General features: G+C 38.0%; 1 protein-coding gene across 1 annotated transcript in view; it reads left to right on the top strand.

Moving 5' to 3' along the window:
* Positions 1–27,694, top strand: part of LOC126370034 (chaoptin) — a 116,334-nt gene that overhangs the window by 43,420 nt on the left and 45,220 nt on the right. The window contains exon 2 of the mRNA XM_050014661.1: positions 22,021–22,047. The gene's annotated coding sequence lies outside the window, so the exon portion shown is untranslated. The remainder of the gene's footprint in view (positions 1–22,020; positions 22,048–27,694) is intronic.

Here is a 27,694-nt window from a genome sequence, read left to right as displayed (position 1 = left end):
CACGTTGGTCTAACAGAAAGCTCGGTGAGGTGGGTACTTAGTTCATCTTGCGATGGATGTACCTCTGACTAGGCCAATTGGGATACAGTTATGAGTAATTTTGTACACGTGACATGGAAGCAATAATAAATTTAGTCCTAATAGACTATTTTACAACTTAGTCAATTGATATACTTTTTACAAAACGTAAAACTTTTTTTTATTGAATTTACTCATTGGTGCTAATTCCTGTAAATACCATCTAATTTTATTTTAAGTTATATCTGTCATTTTCTTATCCGCCGAAAAGGAAAGGGATGGGTAATCAACAAGCATAAAATTTATGGAACACACGTCAATTTTAAGCACGAATCTAAACCAACCGTCTAAAAATTTTACATCCGTCAATAACCCGACACAGTTAAGTAGACAGCACGTCAAACGGATTGCATACCAGCAACGTACCTTTTGATTCGCCCGGGTTATTCATTCATTTACTCATTCTTCCTAAAATTAAGAGCTGTGAATCATCCGTCCCTTTCCTTTTCGACGGATATGAAAATGACGGATATAACTTAAAATAAAATTAGGCGGTGTCTGCAGGAATCGGGGCCATTGTAACACTATTAATTCGTATTTAATTAAAATTGGTAAATAAGTCAAAAAGAAAAATGGGATTTAATGATCATGCTATAGGCTGACTATTACTAGTAATAGCATCATCTCCCAGTATTATCGTGTTTCACAGAGTCCGCTTACCTAACTTAAAGTTTTGACATGTCCGGTTTTTTACAGAGGCGACTGCCTGTCTGACCTTCCAAACCGCGAAGGGAAAACCAGCTCAATACAGGTTAGATCACATACCTCCGAAAATACATTTATCGGAAATGTGGGTTTCCTCACGATGTTTTCCTTCACCATATAGATAAACATTTATGATCCAAACATGAATTCGAAAACAAATTCGACAATCATTGGTTTAGGCATGTACTGGTTCCGAACTTGCGACTTCAAAGTGAGAGACAAGCGTTCTACCAACTGGGCTACCACGGCTTACTACTACTAGATTCGCATTTTATAATTTAACCCAGGGTTAAAAGTTTTAGATCTGTCTTTATTTAGTAATTAGAATATCATAATTTATCTTTGACCTAGGCCACTATCCGATTGTTTCTGAAGATATTGTTTGCAGTTGTTATTAGGTGTAAAGGTAAACGGTGTGTTTACAACGCACAACGCTAGAGAAATACATTTTATAGTTGCAGCAAGCTTCGGGACTGGACTGGTATAGTGATTATTTTTACTTGCAATATTTGTAAAAGGATTCGTCAATCTGCGTAATAATCAGCTGATTGCTCAAGGTGCGCGGATGTAACAGAGATAGCTATTTTTGGAACGTCTCTTAACGCTTCTATCCCTCTTTCTTACCATCAAATACATTTTAAAAATCAAGCTGTCACTTGGAAACGCGTCTGGAAGGGTTCCTTCTAATACTATGAATAATAAAAGTATATACATACATACATAAATAGCCTATATACGTCCCGCTGCTGGGCACAATCAATCGGAGGGGGTATGGAGCATACTTCACCACGCTGCTCCAATGCGGGTTGGTGGAGGCGTTTTTACGGCTAATAGCCGGGACCAGCGCCTTAACGTGCCCTTCGAATCACGGAATCATCTTACTTTTTCAGGCAATCAGGTGATTCAAGCCTGAAAAGTCCTTACCAAACAAAGGACTCTCAAAGTGATTTCGACAATGTCCCCATCGGGAATCGAACCCGGACCTCCAGATCGTGAGCCTAACGCTCTAACCACTAGACCACGGAGGCTGTTGTATACGTGTATACGTGTAAACTAATTTAAGAAGATTAAGACAATCATATTACGATTGATGAAACTCTGCTTACCCTAACCGAGAATATAGTTGTGAGCTTATGTTATGTGCAGCCTTAAACCCTTAACCCAACCAAATTAAATAGCCACCTTATTTCAAGAGTTTTATACCAGCGAGGTATCATAACTTATTTAAGTAGGTACATCTCTTTCATATTTCAATCTTCTACTAATTTATAGGCAGCGTCATTGCAAACCTACTTACAAACTGAAGAAAAGAATGAAGCAACTCGTTTTAATATAACAGTACTTGTACTCTCAATACTTAACTGCTTTCTTGGCAGGACAAGGTCGGCCTACAACCGGTCTCAGCTCTCGTGACCTTCATACAGCTTCCCGTAATAGTGTTACCTGCTTTTTATCTCCTCTTGTTTTGGATTATTAGCCGATGGCACAGTCATGAGCAATATAATGTACCCACTTTAGGACTCTGTCGCACTAACATATTTGACATTTAGTGAGACTTACAGTTCAATTTGTCAAAAAAGTTAATGTGACATGGTACCAAAGTGCTCGTCACACTGGTGTTTAGAATTAGAACAGTATTTTGTGTGACGCGCTGCACCTTACACTTAGCAGGTAACGCCTATTATTAAGAATATAATAAACAATATCATAATTCTGGACGACCTCCGTGGTCCAGTTGAGCGTTAGGCTCACGATCCGGAGGTCCCGTGTTCGATTCCCGGTGGGGACATTTCACAAAAATTACTTTGTGGTCTGGAATGGAAGTTTCTAAATGATCATCATCATCACCAGCCCATTAACGTCCCCACTGCAGGGGCACGGGCCTTTCCTGTGGATGGATAGGGAGATCGGGCCTTAATGATGATGATGACCCACTCCTCGCCAGCTAAAAAATATATATTACTTATCTTCTATGTACACTTAATTTTATACAGTTTCTTCTACGTACTTTGTGTCTAATTCCAACTACACTTAGGCAAATGAACCAACCCATTACCATAATTATCAGTCCAACACACGTATCAGTGCCAATCAAGTCTACAGACAGGCACAAAAGATAATTAGAATCTCAAATTTCGTACCATTCCAACATAACAGTAAAATCGACAAGAGTTGAAATAGCTAAAGGTGATTCCACACCATTCCGCCAGTGTTCGGCCTACTATAATGTTCATGTCCAATGCGCGTGGTACAAATGTCGCAGATATCCTTCTCTTTGGATGTTTGTATTGACAGACATTATCATTTAGAAGCTCGGTGGCGCAGCGGTAAACGCGCTTGGTCTGCGATTGTTGAAGTTAAAGCAACATTCGCAAAGGCCGGTCATAGGATGAGTGACCACAAAAAAAAAAAGTTTTCATCTCGAGCTCCTCCGTGCTTCGGAAGGCACGTTAAGCCGTTGGTCCCTGTTGCATTAGCAGTCGTTAATAACCACCAATCCGCACTGGGCCCGCGTGATGGTTTAAGGCCCGATCTCCCTACCCATCCATAGGGAAGGCCCGTGCCCCAGCAGTGGGGACGTTAATGGGCTGATGATGATGATGATGATGATGATATTTTTACGAGTATGATATTTCCCGGGCAGTTTGTGATTTCATTGTAAAGGTAGGTACAAAAGAAGACAGTAATTGGGTCGTGTACTAGGTTCAAGATAAATTATGAAATTCTGATTACTAAATAAAGACACATCTAAAACTAACGAAAAACATTTTCTTTTTTCTATTAAACTTATTTATGAATTTTAATCAAACAAAACGTAATAATAAGTCCGACATTTTGTCACGTTCTTCTATGACGTCACAGAGTGCTTTTTCATACAAATTCCATAGTAATTTCGTGTTTTGACGTTTAGTAAAAAGTAACTGATTTGACTAGTTGGAAACTAGCCTATACTAAGTAGGCACGTACGGTCACGAGCATTAATATGTATACACTTTTGTACCATGTCACATTAACTTTTTTGACAAATTGAAATGTAAGTCTCACTAAATGTCAAATATGTTAGTGCGACAGAGTCCTAAAGTGGGTGCATTATATTGCTCATGACTGTACCTACTGAATTGGGTCATGTACTAGGTTCAAGATAAATTATGAAATTCTGATTACTAAATAAAGACAGCTCTAGTCTAACGAAAAACTTTTTCTTTCTGCTATTTAACTTATTCATGAATTTTAATCAAGAAAACGTAATAATGAGTGCGCCATAGTTTGTAGCCCAAATATCCTAAAGTTGGTTAAGTTGAAGTTAGTTTTCGAGTGCATATTTTTTATTTTATTTTATTTATTTATGGCATACATAACTAGTTACAGTCGTTAAATTAGATAATTAAGTGTAACGTAAAACTAGACTGTAACATTAAAACATGCATGCACATTCAGCCACTTATGTTATAATTATGATAAACATAGGGGGTAGGTTGCAGTAAACATAATCAAAAAGAAGCTCAAACCTAAAACTAGTAATGACAATTTTATTTCGAAGCGAGAACCAGATAGCACATTCAACAATAGTCAGATGAGAAAGACTTCCATTTCTGGATTAGCATCGGATATTTATTTATGACCCAGCTAAATACACCATCAAGTCCTCACGAGGAGTAAAAGTTGCTCGAATGCCATTTTTAAATTTATAAAGTTTAGGTGTAAATATATCTATTACGACGTATTGTCACTATGAAGTTTTATTGCACACTAATTATAGCTAATTTACAATATTGCCTAAATGTAGGTCGCCGCCTAAGCATAAAGCTATGTTCGAACGTATCCCGTATAACATTTTATCATGTTTTTCTATGACGTCACAGTGTGCTTTTTCATACAAATTCTATAGTCATTTCATGTTTTGACGTTTAGTAAAAAGTAAGCCTATTGAGTCAGCCGTTACTTTACGGCAGCATTACAAATTTATGATACAATTTAACAGCGCATTACTAAATTAGTAATGCACTAAATATCTTAAAATTTAAGATTGAACGGTATTTTTTACATTAAGTAATCTATTAATTTTGTAGTAGATGATAACATAACACCTAGGTTAGCGACACGGTAACAAAACAAAATAATTTCATGCATTAAACTTTAAAACCTAATTCAGAGTTGAAATTCAATATAATAATAAAAATTATGAATAATTTCGATTGGCGAATATTGTAGAATGTATTTTGCGTAATGCTCCGGCTAAGTGCCAGCCGGACTCGCGCACGAAGGGTTCCGTACCATGGACAAGGTAAAAACAGTAGGTACACAATAAATTATTATTGTAAATAGGTAAAAAAATAACGTTACTTGTATGTGTATTTTAAATAATAAATATGTATTTTATTTTGTTTTATAGCGGCAACAGAAATACATCATTTGTGAAACTTTCAACTATCTGACTATCACGGTTCGTGATATATCCGGCCAAGTAGTTAATGTCATCTGCGGCAAATCTACAATAAGTCACGATAAAAAAAAAGGTTCGTGAGATACAGTTTGGTGACGGACGGACGGACAGCGAAGTCTTAGTAATAGAGTCCCGGTTTTTACCATTTGGGTACGGAACCCTAAAAATGCTACGATATTGTATAATTTATTTCTGAAATATAACAAATGAATCGTGCGTTGTTGCAGTTGCAATAAATAGTATTTCAATGGGTATCAACAAATTAATGTTTGACGCCGCAACTTAAGAGTTGTTACTTGTTATTGCAAGAATTATTATTAATTATGACGATAAATACAAGGTGTTAGTGATATCGTACCTGAGGGGGATGATTCTGACCATGATTCTGAGTTGATATCACGTCCCGTCGTCGTCGTCTCGTCCCGAGTTCCGTCGTTAGAATCATGGTCTGAATCATCCCTCAAAGTTTTCGTTACGATGTCACTAACACCCTGTATTATTTAACTGACCTCAAACTGATGACTCTCACTATTACTTACATGAAACTGTATTCTCAATATTTGCATAAAACAGACCTAATAAGTCATTAATGTCAAACTCACTCTCGGCTAGCCTGCACGCGACCTAGATATGACCGATGGCCGTGTCTCATTATGTACAGAACACAGATGCTCTGAATATGTCACTAACTGTTGATCAATCATTACAATGACCAGTGCTGACGAGCTGAGATTGATCAATGTTCTATAGAATATTACTTGTTCTTTGTTTATAGGGCTTATTCATTGATTGACCACTATCGTAGATTCAGCGCTTGATATAAAAAAAACAACAACAATTAGCATAAAATTGCAGATACGTTAGATTGCAAAGTCAGCCACATACCCCTCGCTACGCAGCCTCGCACATCTATAGTGGAAAAGCAGCTTACCTGTTTCTCTGTCCACCTCATTAGGGATCACAGGTTGTGTTGACTGTGTATATCAACTTGCAGTTACGGTCACTATTGTAATATGATTCGATATTCAATAGCTGTCATGACTCCGGTTACAATTATAATTTACATTTTGAAAGTCATTGGAGGTCGTCAGTTCGATATCGAAGAACTATTAAATAGTTCAATAGTCATAATGTACCTAAACAGAAGACAAACCACGTGATATCAAAGTTATCTCATTTATATTATATAATTTCATTTAATAATTTCTATGCGCTATATTCGGTTCCCGTTTGAAAATATACGCCCCAATGAAACAATAGAGGCTCCAAATTTAGCATTGCGGCTAAATCGTCTATTTTCGGCGGCAAAAACCATATTTTATGTCCATTACGGAGCCGAAAACAACGGATGTACAACAATAGCCTAAGATAAGTCGCTACCAAGAATACTTTCATTTTACCAAACCGCCGGAACGACTAGACCTTAAGTAATACGTTCACATAACAATACAAAGATTCATCTTCAAACCAATTGTAGTGTTTAAAGAGAGTTAGCCATTACAAAAATGTAAATATTAGCGGGTTTTATGTGTAGAAATCTGCGGAATACTGCAAATAAGTGTAGGATGTATTGTGTAACATGACATAAGCTAAGTCAATGGATGCGTTAAGCTGGAAGACTGTTATTATTGTTTTGTAAAATACAATTTCATTTACATAGTTACAGTTTACAGACGAGAGTGATTGTTTTGTAATAGTATCTTGAAAAAACTTGCAGTCGGAACGTAGAGTTACTTAGATACTTACGTTTATTCGCTAAAGGGCAAACTCGCTAAGCGGTTTCTCAAAACGAGAATACGCCCGTATTATATCAATTTTATGCCTTAGCCTTTAAATAATATATGTCTATTAATGTGTGGCAAATAATAATGAATAATCAAATGCATTTATATTGCCTTTTATTCTTTGAAATACATATAGATAAATATTTCCTCTACTATTTTCTCTTAATGTTGCTCTTCATAAAACAATCAAAACAAATGGGCTAGTACTGTATTCTTGAAACGCGATACGAACAAAAAGAGATTTATTTCACAGACGAATACGCTATAATAAAGGTCTCGGCACACAGAGGAGGCCAGGAGCGTTCCGTGGGCGAGATTTTTTTGTAATATGTATTCGAGTTCGTATCCAATCTATAGTCTGCGCGTAAGTTCGTGTCACCATCTGAGGTAACTGAATGTTAAGAGGACTCAGCCCGTCAATCTGTGTTTGTCTACCTGTCGCTCATATAGTACCTGAGGCGGTGATAAGAACTTGCTCGCCGAAAGAATGTGTAAGTTCGTTTAGTAGTGAAAGTAGAACTCATAAGACCTAGGTTTTGTTAGTTAAACTAGCGTCACGTTATGATTGACGCGACGTTTGTTCTGTTCATCAAAATTAATTTAAATGGCACGCTCTTATCGGTGTAGTGTTCTCCATTCTTGTCTATCAAAGGCCAATTCTTTAAATTCTTTCTAAGACATGAAGTTCGTTTTTTCTTTAATGTATTCCATTAAGCTCTTCTTGGACCCTTTCCTTTCTTTCCTTGTAGCTTCCTTTCTAGTAGCGTCCTTATCATCTTGATGAACTCAATGAAGTATAGCTATTTGCTCCTTTAAAGTCGTTATTAATTAATGAGAAACTTGTATCTTAACCCTTTCACGGACAGAGATCATGGGTCATTGATGGTTCATAATAGGTAATATGACACTTTGGAATCGGAACGTCATTAGACGTTCTGTCCTTGAAAGTGAGTACTTTAAATGAGCAAATAGCTGTACTTCATTGAGTTCATGAAGTTTTCTATTAATTTTATAACTATATTGATGGATTCCTGTACTTAATAATGCCAAGGGAGTCATCATAGCGTGCTACTAGTATGTACGTAAGTTCACTACTGAACACTGTGTAAGCAGACCTTAATCGACGTACTCAAATATATTCTCTGTGGAGCATACGTGCCTCCATCGATCATACACTAAGTTATCTCCACGCCCTAACAAAAACCAGGCTAAGTGCTAGGTCAGGCGTATATATTAAGTGTTAGTATTATAATATTGTGAAGAACACGTATAGAGTAGAACAAAAGTTTGCAAAGACGAAATACCTGGGGAGTACCCACTGAGGAACTAAACTAACTAGCTTCTCTGTTCACGTGGATTTCACATGTATATTCCACCCCTAAATGACATAAAAAAAAATCCTATGCTATTTCCCAAAGTCTAATCTAACTCCGTACTAAATTTCAATAAAATCGATTTAATAGTGGCGATAGGCTGATCCCTTATCACCATAAAGTTTATCATATCCAGCTTACGACATCGTATCAACAGTGGCTGCAAGTTGTCTTTGATTACTTGTGGCACTGCCCATCCCATTAGGGATTACGGGCGTGAGTTTATGTATGTATGTTTAGTAGTTTTGATGTGAAAACGAAACTGACAGACAGACAAAGTTACTTTCCCAGGGATAGTAAAGCAGAATACAATATGATAATGGTAAACGGCCACATAAGCAATAAAATGGCATCACGTAACATTTGATCTTATGTACGTATATAAACACCTCCACCAACCCGCAGTGGAGCAGCGTGGTGGAGTATGCTCCATACCCCCTCCGGTTGATTGAGGGGAGGCCTGTGCCCAGCAGTGGGACGTATATAGGCAGTTTATGTTATGTTACGTATATAAGCTCCCATGAGGACAAAGTCAAAAACTGGTGTTTTAATAAAACATGAAATGTAGAGTAGACCCCGCCGCACACAACTTGACACCATTAGTGTAAATGCTACGGCCGATCAAGCGGAGATAGATGCGCGTACGCAGGTACAGTTAAACTCACAAGTCTTTCCGGTCCGGCCAATAGCGGTAATTGCCCGTATGGGCACATCGAATGAGACAAGTACACAAACGTCCTAGTTCCGTATAGACATAAAATAATACTATGTAGAAGGGACACTCTCCGCTCCGCACCGATATAAACTTGAATACCTCACCCCCTGTGGCGGGTCACTTTAGGAGCAAGAAAAGCAGAATTTTTACATTTTTCCTCACCTTCTGGTTGTCTGGAAGAAATCGCTTTAAGCGATAAGGCCACCATTTGCAATGTACTTAGGAGTCTTTTTGTAATTATTTCTTTTTATTTTGGTGCAATAAAGGGTATTTGTATTGTATTGTATTGTAAAAGCAGACTGTCTGTCTCGTTAACACGGTAAGGAGGCATTACCTACATCTGTGTAGTATCTGTGTAAAAACAAGTTTTTTTTTGTATGAATTCTCCAGAATGTGGTATTAGGTTAGGTTAGTGCTTAAGTGCAAGTAAAAATCAAGGTAAAATCACCGAAAAAACTTTTTACGCACTTATTTTATTTTTTCCGGCTTGATATCTCGATAGAAATGATAATCGCTACGCGCCCCATTTAAAGTGGCAATTTACCACATTTTGCGCTATTGCCATTAATAGTGTGAATTTAAATGCATTTTGTATTTATAATCATTTTTTGCGTCGCGTTCTAAGTTCGTTAGTTATTCTCCTAACTATACACTCTACACCTTTTTAATTAATTGCTAGTTTTTCTATTAATGGATACATCAAGACTATTAGACGGACATTACTCTCAAGTTCCGCTCAAAGAAACTGTACCGTTAAAGTTTAATGACTACTCAAGTTGAACTCATAAGTGACAAAGTAGTTTCAGTATTTATTTTTCTAAAAGAAAATCTGAAGGGAAAAATTGAGTGTTGCTAGTTTTACGGTGATATACCCGTAATATTTCCAGCCTCCGTGGTCTAGTGGTTAGAGCGTTAGGCTAGGAGGTCCGGGTTCGATTCCCGATGGGGACATTGTCGAAATCACTTTGTGAGACTGTCCTTTGTTTGGTAAGGACTTTTCAGGCTTGAATCACCTGATTGTCCGAAAAAGTAAGATGGTTCTGTGCTTCGGAGGGCACGTTAAGCCGTTGGTCCCGGCTATTAGCCGTAAAAACATCTTCACCAACCCGCAGTGGAGCAGCGTGGTGGAGTATGCTCCATACACCCTCCGGTTGATTGAGGGGAGGCCTGTGCCCAGCAGTGGGACGTATATAGGCTGTTTATGTACACGTAATATTTCCAATGAGGCACTTTCCAGGCTACGTTCACCAAAAACGATATAGATGGCGTTGTACAGTTTTAACGTGATAATTACCTATTTTCTCATTACTCGGGTAAGAGTAATAATTATTCCAAAATACAATATAATGGCAGAAGCATATATAAAAATAAATGTTGCTTGATATTTGGATCACATTATGTATAGAATTATAGTGCTACCTATATTGCTTCTCTTTATTTTGATCAGAATAATAATAGGCGGAATAATAGGTGAAATTATGCTTGGGTATAATAAAATGGGTCATCATTTATACCCAAAACAAAGATAAATGATGCATATTTGTTATCCATGAAATTAGAAGGTTAAACGAAGGAAAATCTTTACAGCGCCATCTACACTGTTTTTGAGGAATCTAGCCTGGAAAGTCCGTCGTTAAAAAGTAATATATGTAAGTACCCGACCGGGAATCGAATCCGGACCTCTAGTATTGGCGGTCCTGATTAGCTTTTACACCACAGAGATCGACAGGCAGGACGCCAAGTGTTTAAAACTTGCTTATCTCTTTTATTGTGCGTCATATGTCCGGAAGATTCACCTCTCTTGGAAACAAGTACCAAAGGCCAAAATTCTTTGGCGAGGGAGAGGTTCAAGGTTATCGTTTTAAAACTGTAAAACTATTGTTTGTAAAACTGTGACCTGCAATAAATTATGATTATGATTATGACAAGTACCAAAAACAAAAATACCTTGGCAAGGGAGAGGGACATGAAACATACTCCACAGTTGCTCTTGTTCGTGAAGGTTAACCCTTTGACCTACTTGACAATCCAACTGAGTAATCGGAAGCGTCGCGTTTACGCGCCTCTCGAAGCGTGGAAGATTTCAAAAGATTGTCACTATACATACGGCTACCCACCCACTGACTCGCTACTTAAGTCTTATCACTATATCGTCACTGGAAGGCAAAATGATGCGCTAAGAAAAAAAAAAGAAAAAAAAAATTTTTTTTCGAGAAAAAGACGTTTAAATATTTTTTCACAACTTTTTACCCATTCATCCAATTTCGACGACTTCCACGTAACATTACCTACATTGCTTCTTTTATTTAATTTTTTACATCTAGCAATATTATAATTATCACAAAATGGACTGCTATTTTACGATATTTTGTCGCTTGGCGTGGGTTTCCTCACGATCTTTTCCTTCACCGCTGAACAAGTGATAATAATTTATGATCCACACGTGAATTCGAAAATTATTGGTTTAGGCCTGTGCTGGGTTGTAACCTGCGACCTCAAAGAGGCAAAGGCTCACCTAACATCATTACCTATTGGGAAAAATTTCAGAGAAATATACCTATTTTCTTGTTTCATACTTTTTAGAGCGTGATTTTTCCGTAGTCGGGTTATAGTTTTTAAACTTATATTTTTATGACTCGGCTGCGTTTTCATTGACGCGGAGCTGTGCGGAGATGAGCGGAGATGTGCGGATTTGACCAATCACAGCGTTCGAGAGATTGAAAAACGAAGACGCTCTGTCACTCTCTCTCTCACGGTGATTGGTCGATTCCTGCACATCTCCGCACAGCTCCGCATCAATGGAAACGCAGCCTAGCCGTAAGACGTTAAGAACTATCTGTCTCACTCGCACTTACACGCTAGGCGGTGCATGGAAAGAACATGTTTGTACGGAATATCCGGGCTGTGACCTCGTGTCAAAAGTGGATTCAAGTTCTCTTGTGACAACTTCTGTCACTACCCAACTCATTCGTATCACGAGCGTGAATTTATGTATGTGTGTTATTCTTCTCTCATTCGACAAATGCAAGTAAATTACAGGAACCATAAAGCAATTTGAATAAAATTACTATGCTCATCATCAATGCTGTAATGACCATCTACGTAATAGCAGATCTCTTCCATTACGGTGAACGCGTAACCGTTTATGCAGCCTCCGATATTACGCTGCACTTAAGAATGCATTACCTCTACATAACATAGCATCACGCCTGTATCCCCCAAAGGGGTAAGCAGAGGTAAAATGTATACAGTAGTATTATACGCTCAATCCTCACCAGTTCTCGCGGCACGGCCACGGGCACGCGCGAATTATGTCGAGGGCTTTGACCAATAGCCGTAAGTGACTAATTTAAAAGGCCTTCTTCAAACATGAGATTTATGAGTTTTCTAATTCCTGGCTAGCCTAAGTTCCTAGTATATAAATTGTAATAGCACCTATAGAAGAATATTCAGCGACAGAAGAAGGCTATTATTATTATAAGTGTACTCTTTTTTTTTTTGACGTGACTTAATGTAGATTTGCCGCAGATGGCATTAACTACTTGGCCGAACAATAGTGTACTCTAAAACCAAGTAAAACATTCTTCAAAACAGCATAAAACAAAGACGTGATTGCAAGGTATTTCCTGTAGTAACATTACTTAAATTCATTAAGACTTGATTGCGGGAAGTATGCAGAGTACCGTTCATCGCGAGGTTCTCAGAACGCCATCAGCCGGCTCTAAGCTGTAGTTACTGGTTGCCTCACTGTCATCACGTACGTATGGACCACTGATGCAAGTACCACAGAGATACCGTTACGAAGTAGCTACTATTAAGTAGTACCAGGCCTAAATGTTTACCACAATTATAGCTAGCCACAGTGCGTAAATTTATGTCTTTTTACAAAATTTTAATTCGCATTTTTCAATAATGTTAGTTTTCTACAAATAAGGGAGAAATAGACTATTCATATAGATCGACAATAAAGGTAAATTAATAATTAATTATTGGCGCTTATCTTAAAAACACAATGCGCCACCCTATTTACTATAGATATCTACGAGTTTTTTCAAAATTCGTTGAATTGTATTGTGTAAAAGATGCATAATAGAAATAAAATTCATTGTTGAAGATAAACAATACTTACAGTATTTTGTAAATCTATCTACAATGCAAAATATTCAGTTCCTGTACGACGCGTCCTTGCCGCGGGGGTGGGCGTCTATTAGGTACTTCAGTAGTCCGGAGATGGTGATTAGTTCGGATAAGGACCCAGACCTACGGGGTATAACGTAGAACCCTTGCCCAGTCTCTTGACCTGGCAAGAGAGAAACTACTGCCGTATTATTCCCTTCTTCTTCTATCGTGTGGGTTGTGAGGTGGATTACCAACCTCATCAACCCTGGTGTCAGGGTTACTATTGAGCCGCCAAAGACCCCTGACATGACTCATGATTTCATGATTATTCCCTAAAAAAGTAGCATGGAGAATTCATTCAAATATTCTTCCTCTCAGACGACGCCTTGAGCCGACGTTCGCGCCCAATTGGGCACCCTCAGGCCCGTTCTTTTAAATTTTGTACCGGGTGAGAGCCCTCAGCGCTCTCCATTTGTCCGGCTAAGTAGTTATGACATCTGCGGCAAATATATATTAAGTCACGTCAAAAAAAGCAAATGCTACACCGAAAAGAGCGTGGCTCTTAAATTAATGATGATGATCTCCACATGACTTTCATTAGTCTTTGCACGTCCACCGGGCCGCGCGCGGCGCTAATTGTATCGACGAATGTGTTTCGACCAATAGACGCAGTCAATGCTATCTACGTGGATAGACCTCATTCAGCTTATTGATCAAAGCCCTCGATATAATTCGCGCTGTGCGTGGCGCAGTTGCCGTTCGTAATATAAACTTTGAAACAGAAACATAACCATCGAGAAAACAAATTTTATAGGATCAATAATCGAAATTACGTGATTACGAAAGGATTTACTTTAATTTAAATTGGAAAAGGTGGCGGTCCTCGTTACATTCTATAGCATTATCAGACTCAATAACACTTAATTCCTCACCCGATTGATTTTAGTAGGTATAGCCCTTCGCTGGGCGGAAGATGGACGCAAATTTTCCACTACTATGGTCGACCGAGCTAATCCTAATGAAATGTATATAGGCCCATTATACAGGCTGTTTCAAATAAGAAATTCTAATAAATAAATGTTACTATAACACTAGTGAATATCTTAATGATACTTTTGCTACAATTTCAAAACCTTCCTTCTCTCTCCTAAACTTCTATTTAGTCGTGTAAGGGTCTGTGATGGGATACTCATTATGTAACTTATCTACTTCTTCACCATCATAGTATGCAAATAAAAAATTTTAGGTAGTTTCCTGGGTCAAAGATAAATTATAAACTTCTGATTATTAAATAAAGACAGATGTAAAGGTGACAAAAAGCGATTGCTTTTTTCTATTTAACTTATTTATGAAACTTAATAAAGAAAAATGTAATATAAACTGCGACATTTTATCACGTTTTTCTATGACGTCACAGGTTGCTTTTTCATATAAATTTTCGTGTTTTGATGTTTAGTAAAAATAAATGATTTGACTAGTTGGAAACTACCCTATTGAATAGGTATTTAAGAAGTAACCTCTAAGATAGTACAGCGGTCTACTGGTAAGGTCGTTGTAATGCAACTTTAGCATCGATCATTATCATCGACTTTAGCATTGATCTCAACAAAGTTATAAACTTTTGAAAAGCTGACATACCGAAGCTTCGAATTTCCTTGACACTCCTATCGTCATTTGAAAAAAGTTCGTTTTACTCTTATATTATTGACTTGACTCGAAATCCAGGTACTTTACACTTATATATGGGGTTCATATATAAATATACACGTATGTAAAGTATATACGCGTATGATGCAATCAATAACGTGGTCAAATGTTGTAATTTAGAATGAAACGAAATAAAAAGAGATTTTTTATGATCACTTCAGAGTGGCTTCTACATTGATGTATCTATAAAAATGTTACTATAGTAATAACTTCTATATCTACGTATAGATTAACATTTTATAATTTATGATTCACCCAGATTCAATTGTTTCATTGGTGCTGATTCGTGTAGAAACGAACTTATTTTATTTTAAGTTATACCTGTCATTTTCTTATCCGCTGAAAAGGAAAGGGACGGATGATGACCACAGAGACAGCTCGTTAGAGGAATGTTTAATATTTTCGTAACCGCCTGTATATATATACCTTTCCGTATAACTGGGACAGTAATCCCGGTTTTACCTTGGGGTATGGTAAAATAATTCTAAATAGATTAATCGCATTAGCGGAGGCTTTGAATTCGATGCCGAACCTGTTAATGGACAAATCCCCTGTTTTCAACTGTTACGGTGTCCATTCGGTAGGTGATAAATGGATTTATGTAACAATATTATGTCTGTAAAAAACCTAACAGCAAGTACATATTCAATTCATATCTACATTAGGACGAATTCAAACTCAAACTTAGAAATATCTTTATATGTCTATATTTATTGCTACACCATGTCGGGACTCTTCCATACATTTTGGATTTAGTGTGTTTCGTGTCCTAGTACATTTTTGAATCTGAGATATTTATAAAAAAGTGGCTGTGACATACGGATGGATAGACGGACGGACAGACAGAAGTGACGAATCCATAAGGGTTCTGTTTTTGCCATTTGGCTACGGAACCCTAAAAATGATGTGAAGCGGTCTACCAACTAGTAGTTGATTCATTCATTAAACAAAAGAAAATCTTTTCCAATAAAACCGTGACAGTATCGAGCAGCTGTGCACAGAACAGCATGTACCGGGTCGTGTGTCCGACAGATGATATCTGCAATAATTGCGGCCGACAATAAACGTGCTGTTTGCTCCGGCCATTGTCTGACGTCCTGTAGGGTTGTCACATATTGAATAAGTATTTTTTACCAATCCATACATCCATCCCAAGATGAACTAAGTACCCACACCCCACCGAACTTTGTGTTAGAGCAACGTGATAGGTGGTGAGCCGTATCGCCGATATTTTAAATATCTTTACTCGTTATTAAATATCTTCACTCCTTATATTTTAACAAAATCCTCTAACCCGACCGACATCGCAGCAAATACTCGCCTTTCTTACTTTTTAAAACTGCCTTACATCCCATTCATTAACCATCTTCCATTCATACCATAAACAATCAAATTCCCATTCATTATCCTTCCATAGTATTTTCACTTTCCTACAGAAGTAAGGACAACAAATAAAGAAAGGCACATTAACTGACCTTATTGTTTAAGCAGCTTTTAGAGAACTACATAGTAGGTGTGTATTGGCAGCCCTGCTCATGTGAACTAAGATTCGTAGGTAATGTATGGGAATGGAAACCGATTCATTCTTCGTCACAAACGAAAGTGTCTGGCTTTGATCGAGACTAATGCTCGTGGTGACACCGACATGTTTTATTGATGCCTTTCATGCGAGTGGCAAAGGCGGAAAATTATTCGGCCAGCATTGAATTTTGGAGAAAAGTTCTAGTTTACTGCCGGTAAAAAGTATGAGGTTCTCTTCCTTTGTGAGTTCTTCTTTGTGAGTTGTTACACGATAAGAAGAAGATCGGGGTGGGTAAGGCTTCAAAGAATATACATACCTACTCACATATACTCACGCCTTGAGCTTCTAATGATCTAGAGTAACAAATATAATATCTAAATGATGGTAGAAAGTATCGCTATCGGGCACTCATACATCAAAATCCATCAAGCCGTTTACAAACAAAGAAACATAGATACACTCGAAAAAACGTTAACATTACCTTTGGCAGTCGGGTGAAAAGGTTACTATCATCGCATAAGGGGTTTGGGTCGGGTGACCCTCTTATGTAGTATATATAAACTCCTTATATCCGCTTATATGTAGTATTATTAAACAATAACAGATAATAGGTATATTATTTGCGGACGTGATCCACGAAGGCGTCAAGTTGAAGTGAAATTGGGCAGGTTACGGCTGTCGGATGTCTAACCTGTGAGCTAAGTTTACCACAGAATGGTCTCCGAGTAGAGACAGACGCAGGCGTGGCAGACCGACGTGTGTCGCGACGACTTGGGTGCTTTCTAGGAAGGCTGGCCAATGAAAGCACCGGAGAGAGTACCCTGGAAGAAATGGAGGGAGGCCTTTGCTCAGTGGTGGGACATCCAGAGGTAGATGAGATAAGAAGAATTGATACATTGATTGATACATGATACAAGAATTGAGGTGGGGCCTCTATTTTGCCATACGTTTGCGATATCGTGTCTGATGACTCGCGTAAAAGGGTCCTTAAGATAAGCGGCTAAGCGCACTCTACGTTCCTTATTCGCTGCAACTGTAGCATATAAGCGCTATTAAGAGCATTATTCCTTATTCTATTACATAAGCTAAACACCTTGCAGACATTTGCAAATTGAATTCTACTGCATAGCAGATAGCGAACGGGTCCGATTGGCACCATGCTTGGCCGGCCAGTGGTGCAATATGTGGCAGGGAAGCCTGCGGTCGATGTTTGTTCCACTGATTGCAGTTTGCGGACAAATCTGTGGCCTTTGCCATTGTTTGGAGTTTCGAACCTTTACAGCTTTGGGGAATTCTCGGCATTACTTTTACCTTGTTGTAACGGCCGTGGTCAAGTGGTTGAGCTCACAAACCGGAGGTCCCGGGTTCGAATCCCCGGTAAGATTATTACGAAAATCACTTTGTGAGTCGGTTTGGTTAGGACATCGCAGGCTGATCACCCGATTGTCGAAAAGTAAGATTGTGCCTTATAACCTGCAGCTAACCTAACCTAACCTGCAACAAACAAATATCGACTATCATGCAAGGAGATCCCTTCATATCACTGGGAAACTAAAAACCTTAGTATGATCGGCTATTTATCAAAAAAAAAAAAATTTTATATGGAGTATCTTACGAAAAGTAAATATAAAATTGCAGTCTATCTCATAAAATATATATTGCCGGTAAGGTGGCTATGGAATTTGGGAAGGAGTAGAGCTATCGTAGTTATCTGTTTGCAGGAGTAGTAGTAAAAGAGACTGGGGTTGAACCGGCTACAGCGGTTTTCATACAAAATGCGCGTTAGGTTATTTCCATCCTCTTTCTTCTATTCCTTGCTAATTGCCATAGGTAGAGCGAAGACCGAAAGTGGATGAGATAGAGAATTTGATTATCTTGATAAACACCAGGTAATTATATAGCTACAAGTACCAAGTAAGTAAGTAGTAAGTAAGTAGATGTTTATTGTTTATCGAAAGCGTGCGACCTCCTTTCAGGTAGACGGAAGCAAAGTTTAAATGCGCGGTTTGCCGACACGCGCAAATGTGCCAAACCGCACTATACCGACTGACGTGAAGTTGACTTAATCGCTATAAACTCATTGTAACAAACTTCTACTACCTTCCAACTTGATAATTGGGTTATATGAACGCGTAAATTGGATAGGGTTTAGGTATTAAAACTGCGAAGTTCAGGTAGCAAGTAATATTTATTAAGTTACTAGTTCAATCGCTCGCAACTCGTTTTGATTTTCGTATTTGTGATGTATCGTTCTTCTATCGTGTGGATTGTGTGGAGGATTACCAACCCCATCAAACCTGGTGTCAGAGTTACTATTGAACCGCCAAGGCCCCTGACATGGCTCATGTAACGCCTTCTAACTTATATCAGTAAGTAGTAACCGGGACCAACGGCTTAACGTGCTAACCTAACCTAACCTAACGTGTATCTGTAATAATCGATATGCTAACGATGATGGTCAGTATTTTTATCACTGGAAAGTACTCTATGTTCGTTTCTACGTATACTCCTGACAACGAGCACGCGTGTATTAGAAAAACGAACAACCAAATTCACTTTATCACGGGCGTTGGCCCGGACGTAGAAGAAGAAATTAATAACTTGATCTTGACAGATGAGACTTGTTTAGTAACATAAGAAATACTTTATTGCAGAAAATACAGAAATATTAAATAAAATTGAATATTGTGATTATTATTATTTTATTTGAGTTGTAAAGAAGTATAGACTCAAAAGGGTCATCTCGGTACATAACACAGATACTGTAGGACTGTTAACACTTAGAACTGTATAATTATAATATAACAATAAACACTTGAATTAAACGGATGACTGGGGATAAAATGGGCTTCGTTGCCGCTTCGAGACTCATCTCGCTAGCATTATCCCGTTATTCACAGGGTCCGTTCGTTCGGTACCTAATCTGAAGATTTGACAGGTCCGGTTTTTACAGAAGCGACTGCCTGTCTGATCTTCAACCCGTAAGGGGAAAACCAGCCCAATACTGGTTAGGTCACGTACCTCCGAAAATGCATTTCGCGGTAATGTGGGTTTCCTCACGATGTTTTCCTTCACAGCTGAGCACGTGATAATCATTTACAGGTTAGGTAACATACCTCCGAAAACGCATTTCTCGGAAATGTGGGTTTCCTCACGATGTTTTCCTTCACCACTGAGCACGTGATAATCATTTATGATCCAAATGTGAATTCGAAAACAAACTCGACAAACTCGACTCTCAACTGGTGAGTGAAAACCAAATTATGATGGATTTGGAGATTCAAAAATGGTTCCAGAACAGTTGTCAGGAAGAGAACCTGCCAGAAAGCAAAGTTGGTGGACAGGAGCGATGCCAACTGGAGAGGTTAAAATCGTTACAACTTTTACCCAAACACAAACACTTTTACTATATTAATAAGGATTTATCTCAGGAATACAATGCCAATATCACGAGCAAATTGCCCTCTGAATTTAAGGCTCTGCCCGCTCCAATAGGGATTAGGGGCATGAATATGTAAAATACACTTTTTTGTAGTACACTTTAATAGTAAAAATAGAGACAATAATAAACACAGCACTATAGGCGTTCCTTTTGCTAACGGTAACATTTCGTAAAGGTACATACAACATTACAGTGTAACCCAATGCGCTGTATGACCAGAAAATAATATAAAAAAGAAATACGATGAATGAAAACTATATTTTTTCAGGCTGAATATCAACTAGCCGGCGTTGGTGTACAGTAATGATTATTAAAAATAAGTTTATCTACTGGTAGAGGCCGCTGCGCTGGTATCAGATTTTTTTTTTAAAAAGCACCCGTTTTTAATTTGCTACAGAAAAAACTTTATTGCAGATAAAACTAAAAATTATAGGAAGCAATTCTGTGATTTTTGACGACTCTATTCGCGCGCGGTTAAAGGCTGACTACTTGATTGTATTATTGTTTTACTAAAATGAATTAATTATGTTTACATTGTAGTTTTTTTAGTGTTAAATTAGGATACAATTCAACACTACGTTATGTTATTGCCTTGTCTGATAATTAAATTCGATATTTTGTCTATGGCAAATGAGAAATCATTACCAAAAATAATATTAAGTACTTACTTTTTGTAATTACTTTTCCAATTAATAAACACAGTGTTTTTTTTATTTGAAGTAGGTATATCTAGGACCAATCTTGTTGTTTGTTTTTTGACTACAAACCATTTAATAAATTACGACATTTGCATTAGTGGCCGGTACTATACAGGTTAAGCTTCGAGCACACAGACTGTAGGGTATTTACCTAATTCCCAGAAGTAGTGAGGTCTGAAGACCGCTGAAGGCTAATTGCTAACCACAAAGTGCTGGTTTAAGCTACACCTAAACTAACATAAGTAGTTCATTCAAGTATGCAATGGTTCCATTACACACCATCTAAGTTTATTTTCTGTTATACCTGTCATTTTCTTATCCGCCGAAAAGGAAAGGGACGGGTAATCGACAGGCATAAAATTTATGGAACACACGTCATTTTCACTTTTAGGCAGAAATTTAAAAAGCCCTTCCGAAATTGTATATTGTTGTTGTTGTTGTGTATTGTTGTTGTAGTATATTTGATTTGATTTGATTTATATATTGGCCAATAACGCGTCAAACGGATTGCATATGCGCGAGATGCCTATTTAATTCGCTCGGGTTATTATTTCATTTTAATATTAAAAGTTGTTAATCATCCGTCCTTTTCGTTTTCGGCGAATAAGAAAATAACAGGTATAACTTACCATAAACTTAGATGGTGTATAATGGAATCAGCATCCTGATTCGAAACAAAATAAAATAGTGCTCGCATAAAACAAACACGATTCAACAGATATTTGCCCTTTTTTGCTCAATATCAGTGTTCCATCCATATGAGTGTATTGCGTTGTTCAGTGGTACGGAACCCTTGGTGCGCGAGTCCAACTCACACTTGGCCAGTTTTGGATGGATTGTTTCTAAGTGGGCCTTTTAACCGCACTGTTGTATTTTCTGATGATTCCGTGCTTCGGAGGTAGTTCGGAGGGCACGTTAAGCCTTTGGTCCCGGCTATTAGCCGTAATAACACCTCCACGAACCCGCAGTGGAGCAGCGTGGTGGAGTATGCTCCATACCCTCTCCGGTTGATTGAGGGGAGGCCTGTGCCCAGCAGTGGGTCGTGTACAGGCTGTTTATAATATGTTATATTGTATTTCGACCTATCACAAAAACAAGCCGCGTATAAAAGTATCGATGTCGTTAACGTTCACTTACATCGGCTTTGTTTTAAAATTTAATATCGTTTTGTTAATAATTCGTCGCTGACGTCGCTAACTGACGTATCAGGATTATTTGGCGAATCTGATTTGCACCTTTTGCACATGTCAATAAGACACAAATTATTTTTGCAAAAAAAAATGCAGATACGTCATTTTGCAAAGTCAGCCACGATATTGGGACGGTCGTACCGATAACATAGTACCTTACGTTCGACGCAAATGTAAATATTTTCGTAAAAAGGTATTTTTATTTTGGTATACATTTTAATGGTGTTTTCTTGCTTGTTTCAGATATTAAATACTCCTGTAGAATAAAAGGTTGGTAAAGCGATTGTGAGAAGCTCGGTGGTGCAGCGGTAAACGCGCTCAGTCTGCGAGTGTTGAAGTTAAGTAACTTTCGTAAAGGCCGGTCATAGGAGGGGTGACCAAAAAAAATAAGTTTTCATCTCGAGCTCCTCCGTGCTTCGGAAGGCACGTTAAGCCGTTGGTCCCGGCTGCATTAGCAGTCGTTAATAACCATCAATCCGCACTGGGTCCGTGTGATGGTTTAAGGCCCGATCTCCCTATACATCCATAGGGAAGGCCCGTGCCCCAGCAATGGGGACGTTAATGGGCTGATGATGATGATGATGAAAGCGATTGCGTGTCAGTATATACCTACCCATACCTAGAGTAAGGTGTAAAGAAGCGATATATACATTTCATCTACTGTACACGGAAATTCGATTGAGGACCAAAATTTATTTAAATAAAGAAATGGCAATCTATACCGATGATCAAACTTTACCAATTCTACCATGCTTTGAAAGTACCTATAATCGCAGATTTTTAAAACAGATATCAAGTTTAATGATAAAACGATGTACGGTCACGAGTACATATGTATACACGTTGAAACCATGTCATATTAACTTTTTTGACAAATTAAACCGTAAGTCTCATTAAATGTCAAATATGATAGTGCGACAGGGTCTTAAAGTGGGTACATGATATTACTCATGACTGTACATACCTAATTACATTACTCGATATCGTAGCCTGATATAAAGCAGCAGAAATTTACAATTTAATTTCGTTGTTTTACAACTTATGTTTTAAACCGGGCAATGAATTAAAACATTTGTAATTTTAAACTCTTATTACTTAAAGTGGCGAATGAAAATGCTTTTTATTTAAATTGCACATTCCCTCGAGTGAGTACTTATTGAAACATTGTATTTTTTGTATAATCTGGTATAATAGTTTCATAAAATATTCTCAAGCAAAACATTTTTAAAAAGGTGATTAAAATTTTGTAGTACACACCCGTTTAGTGCAATAAGAAAGTTGTTATGATTTAAATTACTAATTACATAATTTAGTATACAATGTGTTTTTTATAGGACTAGCCTGTGCTTAGGGAAAACTCAGAAAGATAAATTTTATTGATAAGAAGCGTTTTCTATAAGTTAAAGCATAATTACAAAAGCTTGTTTTCCGTCGATATATCGACTAGGCATTATTATACAGGTTAGATAACTCAGAATCACGAGCGGAATCATCCACCAAAGCTTTCGTCACGTTGTCACTAACATCCTGTATTATGTACGTACTTACATAAATATGTGCATTGGTAGAATACCAATCAGTGACCAACAATGGCCGGCACGTATGCTCAACACCACCGCTCGGACAGACGGAACTAAGGGGAATCAATTTACACCACATTTGAATGGTACGGTGCGAACACATTGATTCTAGAGACCAGGACAGCCCTATTCTGGTAGGATTGTAAATTTTGATTATGGCCCACGGTTTTGTAGATGGGATGATGATGGCTGACGGCTCAACGAGCGGTAGCATTTATTTTATTATTTATTTATTTGTACACAATAAAAACACATAGTATCGGTAAGCTTATCTCTAAACAAAGATATTTCTTTCAGGTGACCTACTTTATTTCTTTATATTTACTTTATTACTTTTTTTTTATTTATTTTTTCTATTACTTTTTTATGTTGTGTTAAATCCGCAAGCCCGTTTTCGCCCGTTGGGCTGTTTAAATTAATGTTAAGGGGACTCGAATCGAACGCAGGACCTCCGGATCGTGAGCCCAACGCTCAACCACTGGACCAGGGAGGTCGCGTCGCGCCTTACGTAGTATACTAGGCCTGCTGATACACAATGAATCTAATAATGACCATGGAAATTTTCATTCGTTTCCATTCGAATGTGCGATGATTATAGACGAATAATAAGAATATAATAGTTACAATGTTAATAAAATATAATATAACATAGTCAAATTAAATACCTACACTAAAATACGTCATTTTTTTTTTTTTTTTTTTTTGACGTGACTTATTGTAGATTTGCCGCAGATGGCATTAACTACTTGGCCGGACAAATGGGGAGCGCTGAAGGCTCTCACCCGGTACAACGTTTAAGACAACAGGCCTGAGGGTGCCCAGTTGGGCGCGAACCTCGGCTCAGGGCGTCGTCTGAGAGGAAAAATATTTGAAAGAATTAATCGACCCTAGTGGGTCGATAGCGATAAGCGCTGAATGAGGGAAATCGTCGACCACGCCGGCGGGGTCGGTATCGGGGTCCTGAAGTGTTTGGTGTCGCGAGCTGATTGGCTGCCTCTATGGCTAGAGTAATCGGGTCGTCGGGATCGTATATTACGTCCTTCGACTAAAATACGTCAAAAAACATACAAATATATAGAAAACCATATCAGGCGTCAAAGAGCCTCTCGAAAGCGAGCCCCGCCCGAACGTATCCATTATGCTTGCAGCGTTGCCTCTCTGGACCGCAAGTGAAATACGCTGCGCGAGGAAAAAGCCACCTCGAGGATCTCCGCCTCCAACCGTTATACGGCGACCAACATCACGCACCAAGTATTGTAAGATTCATTCTATCCATTCTCTGTGTCAAATCAAAAAATCTACCATAAATCAATACAATCCTCGTGTCTCGTGTCAATCTCTGTGTGATCCTAAAATTGCTGCAACTCTTCTGTCGACTTGATATCCGATTTTTTATATGTACGTATGTTACATTCCGGAATCATCTCCCTTTGTCTGGCAGAGGTATTGTGGTTTGTGCGAATACTACTCTCTGTATGTTCTATGTATTGTGTTTGAGTATTATTGGTGGAAGGATTTACTACTGGTTATATTACAGGATAATTCATCACACGGTAATATTGACGCGGAAATCCGGAATATCTGTCTGAGGCGTTGGACTCCGCGTTTCGGCATTCCCCGGCTCCCTATCAATCTGCAATTCTATGTTTTTTTTTTTATGTTTTAATGTATTTCACTTGACAGTTCTACAATGAGTCACGTCAAAAAAAAAAAAAACAAATTTGACAGTATTCACCGCTACTACTACTATCGTGTGGGTTGTGAGGTGAATTACCAACCTCATCAACCCTGGTGTCAGGGCTATTATTAAGCCGCCAAAGGCCCCTGAAATGGCTCATGTAACGACTACTTACTTACATCAGTAAGTAGTAACCGGGACCATCGGCTTAACGTGCCTTCCGAAGGATGGATCATCGTACTTTTTGGACAATCAGGTGACTAGCCTGTAATGTCCTAACCAAACTAGGGATCACAAAGTGATTTTTGTGATATGTCCCCACCGGGATTCGAATCCGGGACCTCCGGATCGTGAGCCCAACTCTCAACCATTGGACCACGGAGGTAGTTATTCACCGCTGTACTGAGGTGATTGTAATAACTATTCACTCTTAACAGCTGTTATTCGTACATTTTGCAAAATTTACGAATTACGAAGCTTTTGGCGTGGCCAGGTTGGAGCCAGGTATCATACTCAGATAAATATTTATGGTCTCTGATACCTACCATAAAATAGATATAGGTTAAATGTAGTTATTACCGTCGTCCACGGACGACGCTCAGTGGGTAGGCCCGCTACAAGGTGGACCGACGATCTGGTGAAGGTCGCGGGAAGCCGCTGGATGCGGGCAGCGCAGGACCGATCTTCGTGGAGATCCTTGGGGGAGGCCTATGCCCAGCAGTGGGCGTCGTACGGCTGATGATGATGATGATGTAGTTATTACCTACATATACCTACAAGCTATTTAATAAACGGTAATAAATTGCGGCAGGAATTGAGCTCCTTTCTCGTTTATAAATAAGAATTTATTACGAAACCAAATGTATAATAAATACCTTTTAAACTACTTAATTAACTTCCAAAACGGCTCTTTTTTACATCCCGTGTGAAATACTTTGATGAAATTAATGTTTTTTCTTTACAACTGATATCTGTAATATTTTTTATAAAATATTTGGCAGTCTACTGAATAATACGTTTGATTTCCAGTTGGCCTATTAAAACCGGGTTTATAGTTTACGAACCAATGGTCATAATTATGTTTTTGGATCTACAAGACCATCAAACAATGAGGTCTATCGAATGACTTATTTTATTCCATGGAGGTTTAAATTTCAAACGGATCATAATTTTCAAGTCGCTTAAGCGTAAACATTAACAAATCACAAATTTCAAATAAAATTTACACGGTTCACAACATAAAGCGAAGTTAATGTCACGGAAATATCTTTTGAATCAAATTCATAATATCTGTCAAATAACTGAACATAATGATTTTATGTTCCTAGATTTAAATTCGAATTGTTATTCGTTATTCCATTACTTTTTTAGATAATAGTTGGAATGTTTTTTAATAAATTGAAAATTGGAACATAGAATTTTCATCTTTCTAAAGTGGGATAAAAATGAAAAGTTAATCGTTTCCCTTATACGCTATCTACGTAGATAGCGATATAGCGATAAACCTAGGTTTATCGTATTCCTTTTTCGACTTTTATTAAACTCCTTTCAGAACAGCTCTTAATCTTAAGAACTATAGAACCGGATATGGTTCTCTATAAACTTTAATGTTACTTTTCAATTAAACAGTTTAACTTCAAGAGAATGGAAATTATAACTTGATAATTATTGTACATAATGACTTTTCTTACACGACTTTAGAGAATGGATAAATAGATCAGAAGGAATTCTGCATCGTATAGTTTGCGGTCGAGTGCTGTGCTAAGTTGAAGTATGACCTATTTGCTCATACATGTATGGTGCGCGTTTCGCGCTCAGGGCCCTTCCCACCTTTTTCTTCTATTCCGTGGTAACATTGCACTTTTTTTTCTTGTCGTTTCGATGGCATTCGGATTTTTTCAGCCCAATATTTTGCCACCCGGGCAGCATTTTCGGTGGCATTCATCAGCTTCTCTCGCGTACAGGTATCAGGGCACGCGGCGCAAGATGTCAGGTGAGCCATAGTTTGTGGCGTAACATCACATGGCAAAAAAACGCGACTTAATTTCCTCCTTTTACAACAAGCAGCGATATTTCAAATGTCTCATAACCTTCATAGTAATTCAGTTCTAAAGTTAGATTACATAAGCATAACAGTGGCAAAGACACCGTGGTACAGAAACAGAGATTACAGCTGTCAGCTTTTGGGGGTCTGTCCTTCTGTTGGTGAAGAAGCGATAAACATTGATTTATTTACTATTTAGGTTCACGTTTCACTTCAATTTCATCTGTGGTATCAAGTGGTGCATACATATTATGTAAACTCACGCCGGGTATTTCCCATCGGAGTAAGCAGGGACTATGGAATTCAGTTTGCTTCCTGACACACTTCTCTTGCTTCCTCCACATTCATCAATCGTTTCATACATACCCGTTGTTTGAGGTGGTAAGTAACGATTTTGCATCAGGTGAGACATGTCCACCTAGCAAATGATCATTAATTCTAGCCATGAAAACTTTAATATTAAGATGTTTGGAAACTCAGACTTTGGCGGTTGATCCGATATCAACCATTTTAGGCGTGAATTATAAAAGTGAATTATTGACTAATGTACTTACCTATTTGATTACTATTACTTGTCACATATAAAAAATCATTAAAACTGTAAGTAAATATTTT

The sequence above is a fragment of the Pectinophora gossypiella genome, chromosome 10 (assembly GCF_024362695.1).
Source record: "Pectinophora gossypiella chromosome 10, ilPecGoss1.1, whole genome shotgun sequence".
Taxonomy (NCBI): domain Eukaryota; kingdom Metazoa; phylum Arthropoda; class Insecta; order Lepidoptera; family Gelechiidae; genus Pectinophora; species Pectinophora gossypiella.
Note: the sequence above shows the minus strand (reverse complement) of the source record. Positions and strands in the feature narration are given on the sequence as shown.